We start from the raw sequence: 21715 nt of genomic DNA, 5'->3' as shown, positions 1-21715 counted from the left end.
GGCCAATCACGCCATTCCACGCTGCCGCAGGTCTGTGTACTCCTGCGTGCCCAGACTCGTTAAAAGCGCACGCCCCGCCACGGACAGTAGTGGACGTCAGGCTGCAGTCTCGCAAATTGTTTGGACTCACCGCTTATAACTCTGACATAAACAGACTTGAAGTGACAGTATTGTATGATAGTGGTTGAGATTCAGTGTACAAGTCCTTCTGACAGTGTTTGTATTCATGTCTTATGTGAACTTCAATTGAGAGATTAAACTTTTTTTTTTTTTTTTTTTTAATTTTTTTTTTTTTTTTTTTTTTTTTTTTTGCCCACAAGCCTCCAGCATTTGTTGTCCCGGATGCAACAGAAAATCTTTTCTCATGAATCACCTGAGTACAAATGACAACTCTGCCAACGCACTGTCTCTCTATACCTCCTGCACGCGATACTAACACCATGTTGATATGTGCTTAATTGCTATCGTACGACTTCTGTCAACTTAGTGTAGAAATGCTCTATGCCGGCGAATACATTTCCCAGCTAGTCTATGTCCTCAGGAAAGCCGCTGAATCACGACTAAAACGCAGAATCTTACTCTTTCATCATCTGAATCATTTTTTAAAGTGTCGCAGTAATACAGTTCGAAGGATTTCAGTGTAGTTGTCACTGGCCACCAAAGCCTAGCATATTTGTGTCCATTATTGTGAACTTCATGCTATGTCGTGTCTTACTCTGTCAGACCCACTGGAATAAACGCACAGCAAGAGTGATGTTAGACTTAATAAATATTGTCCAGAAACAAGTTTCACCCTTAATTTATTGTTTTTCTTCTATACAGGATGTTCGGGAATTCCTGTTACAGGCATCAAGGACTTGTAGAGGGGAATTTCAGCTCCGATGTGTAATGTATCCTGTAAGAGGTCCATGATTAAGGAATTTGTTGCTAGCGCACTCGAGCAGATGGATTGCTCACGCGCTGCCTGCGATATGTAAGGTATAAGAGAATCTCAGACCAGAGAGTAGTGCTGTATGCAGTACGAACTGTGTAGCTGTAGCAGTTTAAGTTGTTGCTAGCGAGCAGTCTGGTGTATCGCGTTGGCTGGGCCGGTCGTGGTGCAGCGATGGCGGAGCCTGAGCGTTATAGTATAAGGTAAAAGCAGCCTCGCGCATATCTAGTAATGTTATGTGAACTCCCATGTAAATCTTTTAAAAATGTCCTAATAATAATCTTTGTCGTATAAAGCAATTTCTAACAAGCATTCCTTTCAATTTAAAGAATTTACTAATTTCTCCAATCCATGATCATTCCGATTGTTGCAAAAGAAAAATCAGTTGCTTCCTTTCATAAATGACAAATCTATAGGCCAGCATTGCACAGAGTTGTGCCGGAAAAAGCTATTGTGAGAGCAGATAGTTGGCGACTTTGTTGAGGTAAGAATTTTTGCTTTTTATTCAGAATGATCTTACAGGGCCATGACGCAACACTGCTGTCGTCCAAAATTTACCAGGTTACTGAATTTATTTTTTTATTACGAGGTTTAAGAACATTTTTTTTTTTTTTTTTTCGAGCTTACATTAAATGAGAAAAGAATTTTGTGGGTACATTAAATGGGAAACAAATTGTGTGTTGAGATTAAATGTGAATGAATTTCTGTAGGGAGGTTATAAATGGGAACCAATTTTGCTCTGAGGTTACACTAAAATTAGAATCATTAACCAAATAATATTTATGTATTTTATTTTTTTTTTTTTTTTTGTGGGGAGGTTACAATCCACGTCTGCTAAGGGAAAGAGAGAAGACTCAGAGTTTGTTAGGGTGGGGTGGTGGGTGGTGGTGGTGAGTTCCTATGGGACCAAACTGCTGAGGTCATCGGTACCTAGGCTTACAAACTACTTAATCCAACTTAAACTAACTTACGCTAAAGACAACAGACATACCCATGCCCGAGGGAGGACCTCCGACGGGGGGGTGAAGCGCGAAACGTGGCGAGGCGCCTACGACCGCGCGGCTACCCCTCGCGGCTAGAGTTGCTTGACCTCATATGAGATAGGGCAGACAGGGTGTACTACGTCTTGTAGGATGGTAAACGAAGTTCAATTTACGATGTTCCTGTAGAGACAGGGGAAGGTCTGCTGGCACTAGCTGTAGTCGCTGCACCAGAAACTGAAGGGACGCCAAGTGGTATGGAGAATGTGTACCAGAACATCCTTCGTAGTTATAATGTCTGTAGCAACCTAGGTGGTCGCCATATGGAGCAGCTGTTGTAATGCATTAGCACTGTTCTCTGTGTACTGTATGCAGGGGTCTTTTCTGTTGTGGAATAATTTAGACACGTAATGTCTGAGAGTTAATAGAAACAAACGTGCTTAAGTGACACATGAATGTTTTGCTATGTTTCCTTTCGAATTGTTATTCAATAATTGCAGTGCGTCACCCTGAATTCAATTCCTCACGCAAAACTTGATGAGTCAAACATCTGAACTGAAACCGTCGTAGAACGGGAACGGTATGTTTCTGTATGTGTGATCGCATTCAAAGTATTACGTACTCACTCCCCTGTAGAAGTCTTAGGAGTTTGTAAGGGCCATTTCCGAACAACCCGTATGCCTAGTAAGAAAACTTTATGGATTGGCCTCTTTTCGTTTTCTGGGTTCTTTTAAAATTTGAGGGTCGGCGCAGAAATACAATTTTCTTAAAACCGTATGATGCACGTCTCCAGAACACAGAACACAAATGACTTTGAAGAATTGGTTGCGAAGTTACTGGCTCGAATTTAACTGCCAAATAACAAAAGTTGATTCATAATTTTCTGAGAACGTTAACATCTTTAAATTCAATTACTAACTGTATGAAAATGGGAGTGATCTGAATAGCTAAAAATGTAGCAAAAGAACAGGGCAGATAAAATAAAATACGTTTTGTATCCAGATATGTCAAATACAATAATAATCTTAGCAACAGAATTACTGAAATACATTTTTCAATTAACAAGGCATTTTAATTTATTGTGAATAATCGAATATTCCTGTGATTTGTAATTATTTATACCACTTTTACTACAAAACTGTGCATCCATAGATTTTAACTAACACTAACTTTTGAAATTAAATATAAACCTCAAAAAAAAGTAAATAAATTTATATAGTGACAATCCGAAAAAGGACCTCGCGTGTACAATATTATAACGCTACGCTCGCAAATCCTTTCTTTTGGGTGGAGGTTGTCAGTCGTATTACTGATTTGGTGCGACCCTTTACGATTTCCTCTCCTGCATCAACATTTCATCTTATAGTGGGACTCACAACGCTTCAATTATGTGCTGAATATATTCCAATCTCGGTCTGTCCCTGTAGCGTTTACCCTTTACAGTTTCCTCTAGCAGCATGCAAGTTATTCCTTCATGTCTTAACATATGCCCTATATGATGTTCCCTTACTTGTCCATCTAATTTTCAGAACACTCCTAGGGGACCAAATCCTCTTCTTTTCTGTTGTTCATATAACACGCGAAATACAATAAGGGAGAAGAAAATTACGCACACGAAGCAGCCATGCAAAATTCTCTGAAACTGATATCCATACAGGTATATATGGAAAATGCAAAATTGTAAACTTTGGCGGCCGGTGGATGACACTTCAGCGCAATTTAACCGCGCAGCTTGCAAGCATAGTAAACAGAGGATGTGTCGATAGTTGGAACTGTGCCTCACAGAGCGACGCCTCGACTATATGGGCAGGCGTCAGAATTTGAGAGAGGACATGTAGTTGGGCTGAAAGAATCCGGCTGGAGTGGTTAGCGAATCGCTCGACACTTGAATAGGAAAGAAGTCACAATTCGACGCTGTTGACGGGGATGTGTGAACCACGGCCAAACACTGCGTCAAGGTGGAAGCTGTCGAGCGAAAGAGGTGACAGAACGTGAGAACGGAGCAATCGTTAAAGAGGCAGTCAGAGCCCTGGATTAATGACCGATTCGATATGCAAATTATGCTTGAGTGACCACGAGGACCACTACTAGGCCGCTTATAGAAGTGGGACAATATCACACCTCTACTAGCGCCACCTGCACTCTACACTCCAACAAGCACGTTCGCAGTTGTTTCTCGCTCAAAGAGCCGAGAATCTCATTGCTTTGGTTCGAACTGTCTTCAGTGTTGAGTGTCGCTTCGAACGGAGCCCTGGTGACTTGCGAAGACGTGTCCAGAGACGTCCGAAACAATAGTGGGATACCATTGTAATGCTCCACATGGCCTGACAACCGGGATTGGTGGTCTGGGGTGCTATCATTTAATAACAGGGCCCCTTCAGTTGTTATCCACGGCACCCTAAAAGGGCAGCGCTACATCGACGAAATTTTACGTCCTTAATGACAAGCCATTGCGAGCTTATATTACAGCAAGGTAATGACCGTCCCCATATAGCGAGAGTTTCTACTGTTTGTTTGCGTACTTGCCATCCCTACCTTCCCAGCACGGTTGCCAGATCTCTCCCCAGTTGAGAGCGCTTGGAGCATTGTGAGTGTCGCTCTCCAAGCAGTTCGGAAGTTTAACAGTCAAACGCACCAACCTGACAGAATCTGACACGATATCCCTCTGGAGGACATCCAATAACTCTCTCAATCAATGCCAACCTCAGTCAGTGCTTGCGTAAGGGCCTGAAGTGCGCTAACGCGCAATTTGTGTATAAATCATCCAGTATTTATACCTTGACAGCACTCTAATGTTCAAGACTTCAAAGTCAATTTTTGTAGTGGTTTTAAAACGTGCCTTATTCTAGGTAACTGATGTTTGGGTGCTGATCTTTACGTGGGAAGAAAATTGAAGAGGTGCAGTTTGTAAGGCTTCCTGTAAAAAGTAGGGTATACAAAACGGGAGATAACCAAAGTTAATGCAACGGGATTCTGTTATGTCCTGTGCCAATACAGGTGCATTGTGTGAACCTACAGAGTTACCTCAGCGACCTTGTCATTTGCTTCGATAGGCCTCTTACATCTGATGAGCGCTGCTGGTGCAGCTGAGCTGGCGCCTGGTGGCAAGCAACACGCAATTCAATCAACGGGACTGGGGGCGTGCCGCTGGCTGTCTCTCACACAGGCGGCCAACAGCGTGCGCCTTGATTGCGCGCTGCTGCAGCCCACACAGCACTGCGGAGGTGTGGCCTAGGGGTTCCAAAGGGGCGCCTGCTATAGAGCTGAATATCTGGAAGTGCCAACCGGGCGTAAAGTGCGTCAGTGCCGCCATTGTCGTATTCTCACTACAAGGAGGAGTTTCTGGTAGTAAGGTACCTGGAGGCAGCTGTTCACCACATACATGTGTTAATATATTACCTCAAAATGCACATGATCCACAAACTTGCTAGAACTTGCAACAATATGTAGCAATTACCCCAAAGCAACTGAGATGTCAACCCGTTCGTCTATGGAGGCTCTGAGATAAGAGTAACAACTTTCGTCTTTACACTAGTTTGGAAGTTATTTGCAACCTATGGAGCTTTTGTATTAAAAAAATATTCCTGCTGTTCTACCTCAACCCCTTCAAACAAATTTCGTTATCATATGGTAGTACCTAAAGAACACTTTTCTTGTTTCACATATTGCTTATGTTACTAGTTTTATCCAAATATGTAAATCAGATGCGAACGCTGCATTATGGCAAAGGATAAAACCATATGTTTACTGCCCATGACATTTTAATTAATATATGTACCAGTACTAAATTAATCGCTATTGAAGATAAAGGCCCTGTGCAGTAAAAGATGGTGTGTACTGACTTCGTTTATTAGTCTTCAACAATAGAACAGGGTAACTATATGCTTATCGTTCACATTGTTGTAATTCAGAGTTCCAAATCCATTAATTCCATATAAGCCAAAGCTTTCTCATGTTGATTGAGTATGAATCTCACTATAAATATTGTATGATCGCCTAAAAATTACTCCACGTGCCAGTGTTTATACGAACATTGAGTATTAACACGAACTGCGCAACTGGAACTGTTAATTCACTTTGGTTTGTAGTGAAAGATTCTACAGTTCTAATTAATCTGCAACTTGAAACCTGTTTTGTATATATAACGTTATTTATGTCTAGATGTAGCTGCCAAGTATTTCCCAGCTCAACATCCACTTGTGCATTTACAGCGATTCTATCCTCAGGTGATAACTATACTTGTCAGGATGGTAGCACGAGCTGAGGTGGGTATCCCGGGTGTCATTCCTGCAAGTAAAATGGGAAATGCCAGGATTCAGAGACAGACGTTTTTTATTCCCAAGAACTACCACTAAGGGGTACAATATTAACGAAAACTGGTTACGGCGACTGCACATAGTAGGGAAAGAGCATTTCATTCTCAATAGGAAGACTGGTGGACGCGTCCAGAGGGTAAGGAAGTTGGTAGTCTAGAGAGCGACCCACTGATGCGGCCGCTACCTCATGGGCCCACTTCCGTACCTCACGTGGCAACATCCAGTCATCCAATTGTCGGGTTTGTGGCAGAAAGTTAGTGTCTCTCACTCATTAATACAATGGTGGCGAATCTAGCTCAGCATAATAGCGTGGGAGCCGGCCACAAGTACTGCGGAGGAGTTTACGTAACTACTCACGCCACCGCCTCAGGCTACGTTAAAATATTGGATCAGAATGCTAGGTCTGCGTAAGCAGAGGAAACTAACGATCGAAGTCCGAAAACAATTTATTGGACTGTTCAATTAACCGAAACAAATTCTCCAACTATAACACCAACACAAAACAACGATCCGTCTTCGAATCACAACTACATACAAGAATAATATAGAAAGCAACTGAAATAATTTCCTACTAATCTCCGCCAGAGACTTCTCCGATATACCAAGCCTAATCCAGAGATCAGCGAGAAGATCCAAGCCGGGCTGCCGGGGCGGCAGCTATCCATGTCTGCTGGCGGTCGATGAACTGCCGACGTGTGGCCGAGCGCCGGCCTTTATAGCGCTTCGGCGGATGAATACCTCGGAACTATTTTCTATCGCGTGATTTGACGTGTGAAAATAGTTCCGGGATCTGCAGCGACCCCTTCCTTATGTTTTTGTGGGACGGTAGTGGATCCTGGTGGCCGCTGGTTTCTTTTCTGTGGTGTTGTTGTTGTGGTTGTTGTTGTGGCCTTTCATCAATATTGCCTGTCGGTTGTGCAGTGCTTCGGTGTGCCTGCAGAGGCGGGCAACCCGTGGCTGCAGGCTGTCAGTTTGGTTACTGATACTGTAGGTGCCGTGATTTCTGGTGGAGAAGGCCACAGCACAGAATACCATAAAAAATTTTACCATTACTATCCGTTGCCATGTACATAAGCCAACCGACATCAATTCCTACCTCTAAAATTGCACCTGACTCTACTATCCTAACGAATTTCTTTCCTGTATCAGCTGTGAATCTCTTCATGTCAGAGTTCCACATACACCTGAAGTCTTTACTTGTTTCTTGGATATATTCCAATCTCTGTCTTTCTCTACAGTTATTACCAACTGCTACTCCCCGGAGTATCATGGATATAATGCCCTGATTTCTTCATATTTGTTCTATGAACCTGGCCTTTCTATCTACGTTTTATGTGTGTTTCTGTCTTCAACAGCTGTGTGGAGAACCTCAGCATTTCTCATCATTCCACACAATTTTCAACTTCCTTCGGTAGCATCACGTCTCAAAAGCTTCGACTGTTTTTCTTCCAATTTTCCCGGAGTCCATGATCCACTAACATGTAATTCTGTGCTGAAAATGTAGATTCTCTTAACTTTACTCCTCAGATTAATGCCGGTATTTGATAATAGTAGATCTTCTTTGGTCAGCAAAGCTCTCTTCGCTTATGCTAGTATGTTTTCATGTCGTCTTTGCTTCGTACTTCGTGCGCATTTCTGCTTCCAAAGAAGCAAAATTCCTCCACTTCGTGTAGCTCTTGGTCACCTATTTTAATCCTAACTTTCTCGGGATTTTCATTTCTGCTACTCCCCCCTACTTTCGTCTTTTTTCACTATATTCTCAATCGATAGCATCAGCTTGCTAGACTGTGCATTCCATTCAGTAGGCCATTCAAATATCCTTCACTTTGCCTGAGAACAGCAATAACATGAGCGAATCGTATCATTCATAAACTTCCACCCTATATTTTAATCCCATTTTCGAACGTTACTTTGATTTCCGTCGTTGCATATTCTTCGTGTATATTGAACAGTAGGGACGAAAGATTAATTTTTTTGTCATACACAATTTTGAATGAAGGCACAAACTCTATAATACTCGTCTTTGCCTATGGCTTATATCTACATTCTTGAAAGTTTCGAACATCTTGCAAACATTTTATATTGTCGAACGCATTTTCATGGTCAAGAAGTCCTGTTACTTTTGTCTTATTTTTCCATGATCAAGCGCTACGTCAGAACTGACTTCTGGTGCTTTTAACTTTGCGGAAGGCCAGCTGTTGGACATTGAAGGGATTGTCAATTTTCTTTTCCGTATCTTGTCTTCCATCTATTTACAAAGTAATTCTGCGTGCTCCGTTCCGCCTGTGTATCGCAGCTAATCGCGAGAACTACTGTACTGATTTTGATCAAGTTTTGACCAACAGATAATTCATTCACGAGGATTGTCAGCGATTATAATTTATAAATATTTCCAGGCTATATTCTGAATCACGATGCAGTCGCTCGCCTCTGTGAAAACAATGCTATTGTTACCTAACATTACAGCTGCCATTAGCCTACAAAGTATCACGAGTAGAGAGGGTGGCAAAAGCTTATCAAATTACGTACCGGTCCTGGTGGTCCATCGGCGAACAGCGTGCCTTAATAATGAAAAGTTTCTGGATCGAATCCGAGATGGACTGTTTTTAGGGTTCGGTACCTTGATCGGTAGAAACGGAATCCTTATATAAGCACTTTGTTTACCGTCTTTGAGACCGTTTCTTAAGACCTTTCACAGAAGAGGTAGAGGTATTAAGTTGAAATTTCTGTTGAGTGCTGAGGTTTATGGTCCCTTGGTGGTGTACAAAATTTAAGCTTCTAAGTAAGGGCTATAAGAAGATAGGGCATTTATGTCACCTATTTTGATATTCGCTTACTCAGTCATCAGGATCTCTAGATATGCTAACATACAGGCAATAAAGTTTCTACGGAACCCTCAGAGTGCGGATTTTTTTTAGACAACCTTGTAACCTAGCATTCACCTCTTGTTAATGTGGAGATTTACCAGAAACGAAACGTGACGCGACTCGAATTTCAGTTACACTCTAAGTCCCCTTTCCCCGGTTTTATAACGGGTCAGGGACAACTAAGTTTTCTATCTGACGTCGAGTTCATTGCAGTTGTTTCTAACCAACAGCATACCAAAGAAACATGCGAATACAAAATCTCAGGTTTTCAATTCCTTATGCAAAAATGGATAAGTTTTCCGAAAAACTACACCTTGAGATGCAGCTCTGCTTCATTTATATGTAAGGAACAGACGACTCAGCTTTCAGCGTTCTGCTTTCATGGAATCAAACATAAACGCAATCATGAACCCTTGCGTGGCAGGAAAAGAAGTATTTGCTATAAAAGGTACACGAGAAAGAATTGCGGCAATGAGTCAACAATAAATCATTGCACATTAAACATGATGACGTAAGTGCCGTCACAGATTACATATTTACATATCGAGTCTGTTATTTTCTTCTTTTTTAATTTTATTTTATTTGTGGCGTTCAAACATGATGCACCCACCCGGCTTCCGATACATGACATGCTGCAATTTGAAATATACGGGGTCTTTCTCCTGAGAGTAGAAAGGCGTATTTTCTCTACTGTTTCAGCAGATATTTGTAATTTTGTTTTTGCATTTTGTAGCTGGAATCAGCCCAAACATGCTCGTCAAGTCCTTCACGCCACTCCCAGTGTTGACGAAAAGCATCGGTTTGTTTGCCATTATAAAGAATGATTTTTAAATCTAAATTTTACGTTCCCGTTCGGAAGAAATGTCGCGTATTATTCTAGCGCGATATTCGTTCTACTGACATGTGTTAAGAGAGGCAGTAAAGCTCTGAAGACAACCAGTACTCTAGCAACGCTAGCATCACCTTGGTTAGCGCTTACTGCTGTCGCCAACCATGCATCGCTATTGCGTCGTTGCTGGATTGCTGTTTACGCTATATGTTTTACTGTCCCTGTTACTAGATATCAGCGAAACGAATATCGCACTAGACTAATTTCGGAGCGCTCTATCGAATGAGCTCTTAAAATTCGGACTTACTGCCTTTTTTGTGACGATAAACTGCAGCTTTCTGTTGACACTGGAGATTGCATGAAAGGCGTGACGAGCAGTAACTGTTTCGGCTTACTCTAACTGCACAATGCAAAACCGAAACTTCAAAAAACAGAGGAAATGCCCCTGACGACTCTTATGACAGACATACTGCACATTTAATAGAATATTTACATTGGCAGTAAACACATTAATTAGAGCATTATGAGCTATCGTACTGTTACGTGACGTCACGCAGAAAGCCGATTAAACTTATATGAAAGTGATAATATCCAGTTGGATAATGCTGTTCTCTGAAATTGTTGCACAACTCTACGTCCTGCCCCTTAAAAAATTACCACAACGCCATGAAAATCGACCAGTCGTAGATACGATGTGCTACCCATCCAAGGCCAATATGAGTCGTAGTTCTTCAGAACAAACCATCAAGTGGGCGCGCCAGTGTATAAAGTGCGCTAAACAAAAATAAAACGATTTTGTGTGGTTCCATTTTTGTTTCACAACTGCAAACCTATACCTATTCCTTCAGTAATGCTTCAGATAACAACCATAAATTTCGTTGTCGCACGCCCAAGTGAGCAGCAGTAATATAAAATACAAAGAGAACTTGGCGAGAAAATATTTACGATCAGTGCAGGAAAATGACTCCAATTACGAACTAGCAACATAACCCCACATTGAGGCAGTTGTCTACAATGTAATTAGTGATCGAATAAGCAGCTGACCGAGATCTGATGCAACTGCAGTGCTTAATGCTTCGAATGCGTCATTACTGTCTCTTTAACACCTGCCCTTAACGAATCGTCTTACTAGATGCCCTAGTCCTGGTTTATTATTGTCTGGAGTTATACTTCTACTGACCTCTCAGCACAATATTACGAAAGGTTATAGAAGGATACTGTGTGGTTACATTTTATACCTATGGAGATTACCAGTTTCAAGTTGTGTTACAGGTAATCCTCAGATCCGTATCTACGATCAAACATATCCGGACATTCCCAAAAGCCGGCCAGTGTGGCCGTGCGGTTCTAGGCGCTTAAGTCTGGAACCGCGTGAGCCGGCCGCGGTGGTCTAGCGGTTCTAGGCGCGCAGTCCGGAACCGCGCGACTGCTACGGTCGCAGGTTCGAATCCTGCCTCGGGCATGGATGTGTGTGATGTCCTTAGGTTAGTTAGGTTTAAGTAGTTCTAAGTTCTAGGGGACTGATGACCACAGTAGTTAAGTCCCATAGTGCTCAGAGCCATTTTTTTTGGAACCGCGTGACCGCTACGGTCGCAGGTTCGAATACTGCCTCGGGCATGGATGTGTGTGATGTCCATAGGTTAGTTAGGTTTAAGTAGTTCTAAGTTCTAGGGGACTGATGACCACAGATGTTAAGTCCCATAGAGCTCAGAGCCATTTTTTGTCCTTGGCAACAGACAGTTATAGTACAAATTTATTTCATTATTGTTCAATAAAACAGTAGTTTAGGTCATATTATGTAAGTTTATTTCCTCCTTGTTGAAATAAGCTAACATTAAACTGTGATTTTGGTCTTACATGACTTACGTTGGTAACATAAGGAAACCTATTTTTTTCATGTGTACAAAGCACGCCGCGCGCCCACTCGTGTTATGAAAAACAGTTCCCCCGCTCGAGGGTTGAGAAATTATAGAAAATGCAGATGAATGAGATAAATTCTGACATCCGCCGCAACTGGGCATTGAAATTAATTCAACAGCGACAAGCGGAAATTCTTGCCAGACCGGGACTCGAACCCGGATGACCTTAACTGCTTCGGCTGTCCGAGAATGATTTCTGTCTGCCCAAATTCCCGTCTTGTAGCACACTTCTTACGCAGCATATGCGTAGAAAATTAGGCACCGGCCGGCCGAAGTGGCCGAGCGGTTCTAGGCGCTACAGTCTGGAACCGCGTGACCGCTACGTTCGCAGGTTCGAATCCTGCCTCGGGCATGGATGTGTGTAGTGTCATTAGGTTACTTAGGTTTAATTAGTTCTAAGTTCTAGGGGATTGATGACTTCAGAAGTTAAGTCCCATAGCGCTCAGAGCCATTTGAACCATTTAGGTACCGGTTGGCGTATGCTTAGCCAAGAAGTAAAGTGTCAACGACCTAATACACATACACGGAGCTAATGCGGACTTGGATTCAAGTTTCGCTCCAGCACATGTTTCTTCTTTCTAGAGTGAGGGGGGGGGGGGGGAGGGAGGGATGAGAGAGAGAGCGGGGTCAGCTGTCCTCCCTTCCCACGTGCAGGTAAAGCCTATCCTCGCCGTTGGTCTAACGATGGAACTGAAATGGTTCATTCGGGAAGACCATTTCATCCTTCCTGCTCCATCACCGCAATGAGCTGCTACTTTCTCATATAGTGATCCCGTTGTCTACGTCGATAGGGAACCAGGTCGTAACGTTACCGCCTAGAATGACGTGCGTTAGGCTTAGACAATGGCTGGTAGCAGCAGTGACTGGGTACGTAGGACGAGCGCAGTGTGCGGTTTCCGCGGCTGACAGTAGACCGTCCGGGCGGCGCGCGGCAGTCCAACAGCTTCCGGCACGGCGCGTGGTGTCAGCTCGTTGAGCACGCGCCGCCGCCCGGGCACGTCGTTACGGCGGCGATCTGCATCAGCGATATCGCGCTAACGGCGCCGCTGCCCCCACCCCAAAATCCGCCACCACCACTACCTCCAGCTCTGCCGCCGTGGGACGCGTCCCTTGTCTTCCATAAGCAACCGCGCGCGTGCGCGCCGTTGTAGCCGGGGTACGGTCGGCCGGTCCTCACGTTCCCACACCAAGCATCTGCCATTCATTTGACACGGGCAAGGAAACGTTTCGCCACATTTTCAGCAGTAACAGCGGGAGTCCACCATTACAATACAGGGTGGTTCACTGATAGTGACCGGGCCAAATATCTCACGAGAAAAGCATCAAACGAAAAACTAAAAAGAACAAAACTCGTCTAGCTTGAAGAGGGAAACCAGATGGCGCTATTGTTGGCCCCCTAGATGGCGCTGCCATAGGTCGAACGGATATCAAGTGCGTTTTTTTTTTAAAATAGGAACCCCCATTTTTTATTACATATTGGTGTAGTACGTAAAGAAATATGAATGTTTTAGTTGGACCACTTTTTTCGCTTTGTGATGGATGGCGCTGTAATAGTCACAAACGTATAAGTACGTGGTATCACGTAACATTCCACCAGTGCGAATGGTATTTGCTTCGTGATACATTACCCGTGTTAAAATGGACCGTTTACCAATTTCGGAAACGTTCGATATCGTGTTGATGCATGGATATTGTGATCAAAATGCCCAAGGGGCGTGTGCTATGTATGGTGCTCGATATCCTGGACGACATCATCCAAGTGTGCGGACCGTTCGCCGGATAGTTACGTTATTTAAGGAAACAGGAAGTGTTCAGCCATATGTGACATGTCAACCACAAACTGCAACAAAAGATGATGCCCAGATAGGTGTTTTAGGTGCTATCGCGGCTAATCCGCACATCAGTGGCAGACAATTTGCCTGAGAATCGGGAATATCAAAAACGTCGGTGTTGAGAATGCCACATCAACATCGATTGCACCCGTACCATATTTCTACGCACCAGGAATTACATGGCGACGCCTTTGAACGCCCTGGCTACATGACAGAATGGCGGTGTACTTCCAACATGATGGATGTCCTGCACATAGCTCGCATGCGGTTGAAACGGTATTGAACAGCATATTTTATGACAGATGGATTGGTCGTCGAAGAACCATGCCATGGCTCGCACGTTCACCGGATCTGACGTCCCCGGATTTCTTTCTGTGGGGAAAGTTGAAGGATATTTGCTATCGTGGTCCACCGACGACGCCTGATAACATGCGTCATTGCATTGTCAATGCATGTGCGAACATTACGGAAGGCGAACCACTCGCTGTTGAAAGGAATGTCGTTACACGTATTGCCAAATGCACTGAGGTTGACGGACATCATTTTGAGCGTTTATTGCATTAATGTGGTATTTATAGGTAATCACGCTGTAACAGCATGCGTTCTCAGAAATGATAAGTTTACAGAGCTACATGTATCACATTGTTACAACCGAAATAAAATGTTCAAACATACCTACGTTCTGTATTTTAATTTAAAAAAAACCTTCTTGTTACCAAATGTTCGTCTAAAATGTGAGCCATATGCTTGTGACTATTGCAGCACCATCTATCACAAACCGAAAAAAGTGGTCCAACTAGAACACTCATATTTCTTTGCGTACTACATGAATATGTAATAATAAATGTGGGTTCCTATTTAAAAAAAAAACGCAATTGACATCCGTTTGACCTATGGGAGCGCCATATAGCGGGGCAACCATAGCGCCATCTGGTTTCCCCCTTCAAGCCAGATAAGTTTCGTTCTTTGTAGTTTTTATCGTTTGACGCTCACTTCGTGAGATATTTGGCCCGGTCACGATGAATGGACCACCCTGTATATCAGTCGCCCCTTAAAAGAGTACAATGTTCTCTTTGTAGCGTGGCAGGTGGAGTACAATTGGTACCAGTCGTTTGCTTGGCCCACCACAACTATCAACGCACACTTCAGTGAAGTACTACGTACGTGCCAGTAGGTTGTACGGAAGCAGTGCGGTGAGATGCGTCGGCAAGCAGAGAGAGAGGAGCTTTCGTAAACTGATTGACTTGCGTATGGACAGAGACATTGTTGGACAAGAATAATAACAGGAATCGTGTCATGACATAAGTAATAGAGGTAGAGTGGTGTATTTATAACGAAAAATCATACAGATTTCGCCACATGGGAAAGCACAATCGTCGCGAAATAGAAACCAATATCAAAATCGGAATTGTTATATTTGCAATAGTTGGCTTCACCTTCCAACTACTTTTCTACATAGTCGCCGCTCTGTACCACGCTACGACAGATGTCTAGGTCAAAGTATCCAATAAGCTCTTCATAGAAGGTACCCGATTTGGTTTCCACCAATTTCGTACACTGTTCTACAACACGTTGGCTGAGCCAAAATGTGTTGCTAACCAACGGTTCATGTGAGTACATATGAAACTCGATGGGGAGGGGGGAGGGGAAGGGAGGATGTGGACCCAAATACGGGCTGTATTGTAGACGCTCAAACACTTCCCATCGACAACAGTACAGAAGCATCGACATTGTACCCGCACACTTCGGCCGTGAAATGTCATGAAGAACGAAATGCATGACACACTATGTGATCAAAAGTAGCCAGTCACCTGGCTGAAAGTGACTTACAAGTTTGTGGCACCCTCCATCGCTGAAGATGGAATTCAGTACTGTTTTGGCCCACCCTTAGCCTTGTCGACAGCTTCCACTCTCGTAGGCATACGTTCAGTCAGGTCCTGGAAGGTTCTTGGGGAATGACAGCCCATTCTTCACGGAATGCTGCAGTGAGGAGGGGTATCGATGTCGGTCGGCGAGGCCTGGCACGAAATCGGCCTTCCAAAGCATTCCAATGGTGTTCTATAGGATTCAGGTCAGGACTCTGTCCAGGCCAGTCCATCACAGGCATGTTGTTGTTGTGTAACCATTCTGCCACAGGCCGTGTATTACGAACAGGTGCTGGATCTTGTTGAAAGATGCAATCACCATCCCCGAATTGCTCTTCAACAGGGGGAAGCAATGTAGGCCTGTGCTGTGGTAGTGCCACGCAAAACAACAAGGAGTACAAGCTCCATCCATGAAAAACACGACCATACCATAACACCACCTTCTCCGAATTTTACTAGTGGCACTACATACACTGGCAGATGACATTCACTGGGCATTCGCCAAACTCACACCCTGCCATCGGATCGCCACATTGTATACTCCACAGAACGTTTTTCCACTGTTTAATCGTCCAATATTTATGCTCCTTACACCAAGAGAGGCGTCGTTTGGCATTTATCGGTGTGATGTGGGGCTTATAAGCAGCCGCTCTCGACCTTGAAATCCAAGTTTTCTCACCTCCCGCCTACTGTCATGTACTTGCAGTGGATCCTGATGGGGTTTGGAATTCCCGTGTGTTAGTTTGGATAGATGTATGTCTATTACACATTACGACCCTCTTCGTCTGTCGGCGGTGTTTGTCATTCAACAGATGAGGTCGGCCTTTACGCTTTTGTGCTGTACATGTCCCTTCACGTTTCCACCTCCCTGTCATATCGGAAACAGTGGACCTAGGAATGTTTAGGAGTGTGGAAATCTCGCGTACGGACGTATGACACAACTGACACCCAATCACCTGACCACGTTTGAAGTCCGTGAGTTCCACGGAGTGCTTCATTCGGCTCTCTCACTGTGGCTAATGACTACTGAGGTCGCAGGTATGTAGTATGTGGCAGTAGCAGTAGGTGACAGCACAGTGCACCTAATATGAAAAACGAATGTTTTTGGGGTGTCCGGATGATTTTTATCACGTAATGTACGTTACGTGGGCTGCATGAAATCAGGAAAAATTGTTACCAGATCGTCATGCTTGGCGGGAGACTCTACTTTCTAGGCACTTTTACGTGCTCACTGTGTGCTCAGAACCGGTAAGAGCGTCGTGACGCGATCGACTGGCATTGTAGAGGCACTGCCCAACACATCTGCGCAAAGCTTCATCGTATTTTCACCGTGGCTTCCAATCGCACCATATCGGGCCTTACTTTCCAAATAGCCTTCGTAAATAACAATGACTTACGACTCACGTGAGATTCCCAAAACGGATAACGATATTGGACTCTCAGTAAGGAATACGCCGTCCTCTGGCACTAACGCAAGTTCTGCACTTGTTATTCATTACGGCATCGCAGGTGTTCTCTACATGGTTTGGGTTCGGGGCGTGCGCAGGCCATCCCATTCTTTCATTATCTCCACTTTCCAGAGCGTCCGACACCTGAGTTGTCATGTTTGAGTGAGCATCGTCTTCAATAAACAGAAAATCTCTAAGTACCGCACACCTGCGCACGACATAATCCAGAGTAACATCCCTGAAATACGGCTGTGCTGTAACGATACCTCGCAGCGGTGTTCGGTCACTGCGCATAATGCCTGCCCACACCACAACGCCTAAGATGTACCTATGACCTTCGTGAATATTGTGTTATGTGTGACGTGTTTCCCTCTCTCGCCACAGGAAGTCTTGCCCAGAAGCACTTGCTACAGTGAAGCGGGATTCGTCTGAGGACATCACTCTGTATCACTGTTGGGCTGACTCCAAGTAACATGATCCCTATACCAACGAACTCACTCTCGACGATGACATGGTTGAAGTGTGATGCACTTAACAGGCGCCGGCCGGAGTGGCCGTGCGGTTCTAGGCGCTACAGTCTTGAGCCGAGCGACCGCTACGGTCGCAGGTTCGAATCCGGACTCGGGCATGGGTTGTGTGATATCCTTAGGTTAGTTAGATTTAATTAGTTCTAAGTTCTAGGGGACTGATGACCTCAGAAGTTAAGTCGCATAGTGCTCAGAGCCAGTTGAACCATTTGAACTTAACAGGCTTCCTAGCATAAAAACTAGCCTGATTCAATCACCTCGAAGTGCTTTTTGGCAGAGATACGTGTACCAGTAGATGTCCCAAGGCCTGCAGCGATCTGCTTGGAACTGATAAGTCTTTTCTTTTCCGTCAACAATCCTCTTGCAGTGTGGTGAACCATATACGAACACCGGAATGCTTCCGCATGGCATTTACACTTTCAGCGACCTTTTTTTAATCACAAGACGTTCATTTTGGACACACCAATTATTGTGGCGGCAACAATCTTCGCCAAACACCATACTGCATCGAGTGTGGAATGCATGAAGAGCCTTCGTGCACAGGCTTAGCTACAGTTAACACGACCCGCTCTCTACATTTCCCTTTACTTTCATTGGCAGGTTATTTCATAGCGATTTTCTGTTGCTCCGTAGCAACTGGCAATTGTTCCTTGGTGAATGTTAGTTGTTCCTCAGCAATTGTCAAGTAGTGTATTAACGCCGCCAGTGAGTTAGACGTAGCCTACCTACGTGGACTCTGTAACGTGTGTGGAAAGAATGGTAGAAGTTTCGCAACCGTGAAGCACTCAGTAGGACAGTCATCGTAAAAAGATTTTAATCCAGAGGACCTGGAGAGAAATGTCACTACTTGTCAATTAGAGTAGGTTTCAAACACTACGTGAATTGCTCGTCAGTGAATGCAGTACCATTTCAACGAGTTTCTGAGCGAACATACCGAAAGCTGTTGCAATCAATGGAAATTCAGAGTCGGAACCTCCCAAAAGCGATTTCTGACTGTGGCATACAGAGCTCCACACCTTCACTATATCACAAACGTATGAGGAAGAGTCAAACGAAAACGCGAGAGATTGAAAGAAAGCAAGTAAACTGTTTACTATGTGAAAAGTAATCGCCGTAGCCGTTAATACATTTATCACACAGTGAGACAAAAAGGTCAGTTCTTTCATGGAAACATGTTTGCAGTAGTCTACGGAACAATTCTAGCACCCAGACATGCACCTCTTCGACCAAAGCAAATCGACGGCCATGAATGTCTTTCTTCACGGCTCCAAAAATATGGAAATTTCATGGAGAGTTGTGGAGAATTTACGGAGGACGTACAAGGGTTTCCCAGCGAAACTTCTGCTGCACAGTGGGCGGACACACATATTTAAAGCCCTTACGCATCCTCCATACAGTCCCGATCTATTACCATGCCATTTCCTTATATTAGGATCCTGGAGCTGTGAAGAAAGACATTCATATCCGTCGATTTGGTTCTGAAGAGGTGCATCTCTGGGTAAAATCACGGATCCGTAGGTGACAACAGACATTTCCTTATTAAGGCATTGACCACTTTATCTCGTAGTGGGATAAATGTATTATCAGACAGAGCGATTACTTTTGAAATAAATGACATTTTAACTACCTTTTCTCCATCTCCCTCGTCTTCATTTGACTGCCCCCTTATACTATCCTAATTTGTACGATTATGGAATGGAAAGTAAACATAGCCTCAGTCACAGGTAAATCAGATGGCGGACTTCGATTCACTGGTATGATACTAGAGATAATCAATCTGTATACAACGGAGGGTGCTTACACAACACAAATATACATAAACATACAACATATTATCCAACTGAACGGCACAGGAAAAGGACTAATAACTGGTACAACGGAATATATTTATTTTACTTATTTATTTAACCGGATCAGATTAGGGCCATCAGGCCCTCTCTTACATCGGACCAGTGTTTCACACATACAGCATTCTACGCATCATAGTTACATCATGACAGTAGTTTGAATAAGAAAAATAGGTTAATCTAGTGACAATATGAATAAAGAGTAATGACTAAGACCTAATAAAGTAGATACTGGCAGTATTTTTACAACAGCTGCTATACATAAAAATTGTGATAAAAGCGACAATAATAACAATAAAAGAAAAAATTAAATAGTAATAGAAAACATGAGAAAAATTGGCAAGAGTAATGAAGATTTGTCCAGATGTACATTCAAATATTGTGGTATAAAGTAGGACAGTTGAGTGTAGATGTAGATTTAGAAAGTGGAGGGTGTCTGTTTCCAGTTGTACAGCGTGGCACGACTTCGTCTCTTTTCAGATGCTGTAAGGTGTCTAACGCGCCGACAGATCAATGTGGGATTCAGCTTGCAGTGTGTGGAGATTGCAGTTCAGGCTGGAGGAGGTTCTGCTACGTTTTGGTGGTGTTCTAGTCCCATGATTTGGGCTCACTCACACGGTTCACCGTGTACATCAAGCATGTGAAGTGACACAATTTCAGAGACTCTGCTGGTCTCATATAGACATGATTTTATACAGACAGAAGCGGTGAGTGAATATGCTCAGGACGTCCGTGAATCGAACCCACGTCTTCTGCTTGCTAGGCAGGTGCGTTAACCACTAAGCTACCTTGAAACAGCCGTTCACCCAACTGCACGGATTACCCTGCCATGCCTCCCTCCCCGCTTTACTTTCAAATCTGGGGTGCTATTCTGGAACATGGAGAGCCTCAGCAATTCTATTCGTGTTCAAGGCAGAATTTAAAGTAGACTGGGGCGGCAGAGAGAACTTGAATCGAGGAAGGAGGCGTGCCAGGGTAATCCATGCAGGTGTGTAAACCGCTCTGCCACGACGGCTTAGAGGCTAGTTCACCTGCGTAGTAAGCAGGAGATCCGGCTTCGATTCCCGGCCTTTGTACAAATTTACACTCACCACTTCAGTCTATATAACGAATCATGTCATTTCTTTGAGTGGCACCGTGTTTCCATTTCGTCTGTGTTTTTATGATGAGTATGCTGTGGGCACCTTAGCCTTTTCCGATGACAATAACTTCGTGTGCAGGGCTGTACACACCTTAGCGCATCTCTTTACGTGAGTTCCACATGTTCAGGGGTGCGATTTGATCTCTATTGATAAATAAGAAGTTTTTCGGCCAAAATCGCGTGCTGATATTGAGGTGTACTCGACGGTCGTAGAGCTGGTGCCTGCTATTGGTACCACACGGAAGCTTCTCGCTATCGAAGCAAAGCGGTCCACACCTATTAGATGGAAGTAGGGAGACACGCTCTCAGAAGTTCTTCGCCCAACCGTCGGCGACTTATGTTGAAATACACCGACTTACGGACACGAGGTCAGTTCTACACCAGGCTACTTTCCAGTGGACGCCCAGTCCACAGGTAGTGGCGAAAAGAGCGCCGTGTCCGGCGACAACATAGTTGCAGACAATCTGACTCTTCAAGCTAATCTGCAAGTCGCTGCATATATTTGTGAACTAAGTAGTGCCACGAGGAAGATCTGCTATTGAAAATTGATTCGAGCTGTATTACCAACAATAGTCTATGTCAGCGCAAGTGTTTGGCAAGTTCTATTTATGCATATAAGTGTATCTACGCTCTGAACCACAGTTATACCAAAGAAGAAGTCGTATGACATAACGTTAGAGTTCACTTTAAGTGTCATACATTTAAATTCTTATATTTTCATGTGCTAGAATTGTATCATTTATCACCTGTTTAGAAACCAAGTAATACTTTTTGACAATACGTCACAACAGGAAATATTTGTCTCCTCGATGACCGGTTTCGATAGCTCTAGCTGCCTTCATCGAATCTTCTGGAAATAATATTACTGTGCATGAATAGCACCTTAAGGAGAGCACATTTCATTAATAAAACATGACAGCTAGACCTGTCGCCACTAGTCCAAAAATGGTTGCAATTGGCTCTAAGCACTATGGGACTTAACATCTGAGGTCATCAGTCCCCTAGACTTAGAAATACTAAAACCGAACTAACCTAAGGACAGCACACACATCCATGCCCGAGGCAGGATTCGAACCTGCGACCGTAGCAGCCACGTGGTTCCGGCCGAAACTAGTCACCGAGCAAATAAAAAAGTATTTCAACACACCATCTTGGCTCCAAAAATTCGCATTTATCGCTTCTCGAATGACACGCTAAATAGCCCGATATTAAA

This window comes from Schistocerca serialis, chromosome 4 (genome assembly GCF_023864345.2).
Source record: "Schistocerca serialis cubense isolate TAMUIC-IGC-003099 chromosome 4, iqSchSeri2.2, whole genome shotgun sequence".
Taxonomy (NCBI): Eukaryota; Metazoa; Arthropoda; class Insecta; order Orthoptera; family Acrididae; genus Schistocerca; species Schistocerca serialis.
This window is presented reverse-complemented; position numbering follows the sequence as displayed.